This window comes from Dromiciops gliroides, chromosome 3 (genome assembly GCF_019393635.1).
Source record: "Dromiciops gliroides isolate mDroGli1 chromosome 3, mDroGli1.pri, whole genome shotgun sequence".
NCBI lineage: Eukaryota > Metazoa > Chordata > Mammalia > Microbiotheria > Microbiotheriidae > Dromiciops > Dromiciops gliroides.
The window spans coordinates 112967471-112972193 of NC_057863.1; positions in this window are offsets into that span (position 1 = coordinate 112967471).

Below are 4723 nucleotides of genomic sequence, written 5' to 3' on the forward strand. Positions count from 1 at the left end.
TGTCTCTCTCATTAGATTGTAAACTCCGTGAGAGCAAGGACTGGTTAAAAACCTTATAGACATCTCCAGTCCCTAGCAGGTAGCAGATAATTAACAAATGCTTATTATCTGACTGTTGACAGGCCTTTTTGTAATTCCTCCTATATACTTAAGGAAATAATTAATAGAGAGAAGGCACTGAGATTAAGAAATGTTGGGAAGCACCCACTAGCCACTCCCTCAAATGAGTTTCTCACACAAGTGGAAGGCTATTGATAACCATTCCATAAGTTGATTGTTTTAAGCAAATGAAAGTATAATGAATCTGGAAACATAAAGCTGAAACTAGAGACAATTCCTGGTCTTTATAATCTGGTACCATGATCATAACTTCTTTTTTGTTTGTTTTTTTGAGTTTTTTCTTTGTTTGTTTGTTTGTTTTTGCTTTTTTGCTCAGGGCAATGAGGGTTAAGTGACTTGCCCAGGGTCACACAGCTAATAAGTGTCAAGTGTATGAGGCCTGATTTGAACTCAGGTCCTCCTGAATCCAGGGCCAGTGCCTTATCCACTGCACCACCTAGCTTCCCCCCATGATCATAACTTCTTGACCATATAGCAAGACCATTTAGTCTTGCTGCCTCATTTTATAGGTAGAGAAACTAAGGTGTACATATGTTGACTTACCCAAGGTCCTATTAAAAATAATCTTTTTCTTGCTTCAGTACGATGGAGAAGTGACTGTAAGTTTATGTTCCATGTATGGAACTGGGAAAAACAAAATAAAAGAGATTTTTATTTGAGAATCAAAGCAGGATAGGAGAAGTAGTGGATATAGATATGGCCTGGGAGTCAAGAGAATTGGGTTTTGGTCTTGGCTCTGGAGTGGTAATTTAAGTTGAGTGATCAAAATTTTGCCCCAGAGGCCTGACATCTGGGAGGAAGCACCTGGGATTGTAGAATCAGTCAATCAAGTTAGACAATAAAACTTTATTAAACACTCACAATCATTCCAGCAGATGTGTATAGGATGGATTGGATGGGGGAAGGGGTTGTGACAAAGACCAGTTAGAAGACTATTGAAATAATCCAGGTGTGGGGCAGCTAGGTAGCGCAGTGGATAGAGCACCGGCCCTGGAGTCAGGAGTACCTGAGTTCAAATCCGGCCTCAGACACTTAACACTTACTAGCTGTGTGACCCTGGGCAAGTCACTTAACCCCAATTGCCTCACTAAAAAAAATAATCCAGGTGAGAAAGGATAAGAGCCTTACAAAGCTATATAGATCTGGGAATAAACTGCCTTAAGATCATCGAATCCTTGGAAGCTGAGGAGATCTCCAATAAGTAAAACATAGAAGGAAAAGAAAAGAGAGTCAAAGAAAGACCCTTGGGATCAGTGGGCATGCCACAGAATAATCAGGTAGAGAATGAGGACAGGTAGAGAACCGTGTTACAAAACTAGAGAGGAGAGAGTACCTGAGAGAAGGTAAAGGGAGGTGGACCCAGAAAGATCAAGTTTAGAGGCCTGGGGGGGGGGGGGAACTGAAGAGAAGAGCAAATTGAAATCATGGTAAATTTGAAGAGTATGATTGGTGCCCTAAACATAGGAAAAGATGGAATGATGAAAGATCATAAAAAGATTTAAAACAACAACAACAAAAACAACTTCAGAGTTTATGAACAAGGATGTAACAGGCCTGGCTCATGACAAAATCAAGGGTTTGATCATTTCTGCCTGTAGTTAAGGCAGAAAAAGAGGTCATTGTCATTCAATAATATGGAGAACTACAAGGTTAAAGTATTTGAAGGAGTATCAAAGTGTACCTTTATGGCCCCTTGTATGGCAGGAATTTGGTACTGCTAGGCACAAAGAAATTCTGGTTATGGATTTGCCTGGATTTATCGATAACTACTTGTATGACTTGGGATAAGTAACTTGACCTCTGTGAAACTTCACTTCTCATCAACACATTGAAAAAAAATTGAGCTCGGTGTTATCCGTGGTCAGTTATAGCACTGTATTATTCTACAAATAGCATGCTGAATAAAATGCATGATTTCAGAAGCAATAAAAACAATAATCTGAAAAGGATAGTCTGGTATAGTGGTTTGAGTACTGTACTTGAAGCCAGGACGACCTGGATTTAAAACTAGCCTCTGAAATGTACAAGCTGCTTGACCAATGGCTTAATTTCATTAAGGCTAAGGCTACCTTCCAAGAATATAAATTTGTTTTTTAAATTATTGTGGCTAGACTGAGTTTTTATAAAATTATTATTTGCTACTTATATATTAATGGCTATTTCACCCATTTGGGCAGTAATAATTTATTATTAATTAATATTAAATATTAGCAAAGTATTGACCACATGGCATTTAACACAAGTAGGAAAAAAGCCCAAGCTCCATGTGGTCTCTCAGAGAGCAAGCACATGGCCTCAAGGAGAGTTCAGAAGCCCTAGAATACCTACTCTGTCCTAAAGAGATTGGACATCAAGCAACAGCATTCTGAGCCAAGAACACAAGCCAAGATCAGCTAAGATCATGACGTCCCTTGGGTGGTGGAGGCTTTTATACACTTTTTTTTTGAGGGGTAATGGGGGTCAAGTGACTTGCCCAGGGTCACACATCTAGTAAGTGTCAAGTGTCTGAGGCCGGATTTGAACTCAGGTACTCCTGAATCCAGGGCAGGTACATTATCCACTGTGCCACCTAGCCTCCCCCTTTTATCCTCTTTTGATAGAGGCAGATCACATTGATCAAAGATAATTGGTTAGCATCATTCAATTCCATTTGTGGATGTGACTTGAGTGTGGTCCAAATTAAAATGACCTGTATTGTAACCTAATGGGAGGGACCTTGGGGCAAAGGGTGAAGTCCAGTCTTTAGGTGGGGTTTAACCCCATCAGTCCTCTTAGCTAAACAAAAGAATCATGCTCCCATCTCTATTGTACCCTTGGGCTGGTCCCAAACCAGCTAAAGTTCCTCAAGAACTAGACTTTCCAGTGGGGGGGGGTTGAGGGAGGGGGGAGAAAGGGCTCAAACTGGTTCCCCCCCAAGAAACCCATTATTAATAATTATTTTCTCACAAATTATAGACATTGTAATCTATGTGGAGAGGTGTTACCACCCTGGGATTCTTCAATGAAATCACAACTTTTGGATATAATAATAATAATGATATGGGGGGGAATGGGGTACGGGTTTAGGGTTAGGGATTGGGGTTCTTAGGAATTCCTCTTTAAAGAATTACACCCTCTTGCACACAAAAAGTAGTTAGAATAAGGTGATAGTTTATTTAGGAGCAAAGGAAGGGAAGGGTGGGGGGAGGGAAACCATGAAAGAAATCCTTGGACTTTCATGGGGAGATTGGCATAAAGCACATGGCTCAGAGGTACCAAATCTCCTCGAACAGGAGACTGGAAGGTACTTTTATAGAGGACTGATGGGGGTGGACCATCTAGATGCCCGTGAAAAGTTCCTTTAGTGAGAGAGGACCATCCCCCACTGGTGGTAGCTGGGGGAATTGGGTGAGGAGTGGAGGACCATCCCCCACTGGTAGTGACTAGAGGAATTGGGTGAGGGGTGGCTACAGATCCCTCTTCAGAACCCAAAGGCCACAGCCACACCCAAATTTATCTCCCCAGGGTAAGGGAGACCAGAATGAAGGGTAGGAATCCCAAGCTAGCTCAGTCCGATTTGGTTCATCTTATCTCTCTAGGCATTATCTGTCCTCTGGTTTAGTTTCTCAAGGAGAAGTTTCCTTGATGTGCCCCAGAGAACTTCTGGGGTGCTCTGAACCCCATGACAATAATAATAACAATAACAACAGCAACAAAAAGCAAAACAACAACAGTAATTCCATATATCTACAATGAACCAAGATTCATAAGGCACTTTTCTCACAACACATCAGTCCTGTAAAATACTATTTTGTTTTGTTGTGGAGTGGGGGATTAAGGTTTATAGAACTGATAAATCTCTAGTCCTTCCTTCTCCCCATTCAGCAACAAAAGCTTTCTAAATGAGTGCCTCCTTATTGTGGTAAATCAGCAGCCATTCCAGAAAATGAAGACAAACCACAAGTAAAAGTTATTTTTCCAAAACCAAATTTGTTGAATGATTTTGGAATGAGATCAGCTTGTCCTTGGTCTCAAATGTGTGGAAACACAGCTGCTAAAGAATGGGTCCCTGAGCACTTCCAGTTAGGGCATGCTCTTCCAGACCAATGGGATCTCAGGCTTCATGTGCTCAGCTCACCCCACTGTCCTAAGTCCTAACAGCTTGAATGCAGGTGCTTGAGAGAGAGAAGAGGCCTGTTTGGAAATTGCCTCACTCCACAGGGGTGAGGAAGAGCAAAAAAACAGTTCTAACATAAAAGTGCAGAACTGTGTACAGAGGCTATGATATCTCTCAGATCATTTATTATGGCCTACAAATATTTATATCTCTGTGTATCTATAGTTACATATTTCTAGATATCTATATCTATCTATACATGCATTCAAACATTCAGTCAATAAATATATAATTTATATTTCTATACCTATAGATATTTGCTTTTACACATACTTAGGATGAGTTAATAAAAAATGTATTGTGTCTGCTTCTGTGCCAGGTACCATCCTAAGTACTGGCTATACAAAAAGGGGTAAAAGACAGTTCCTGCCTTCAAGGAAGTCATGCTCTAATGGGTGAAATAAAGAAATATGTACAAACAAACTATATACAGGACAAATAGGAAAT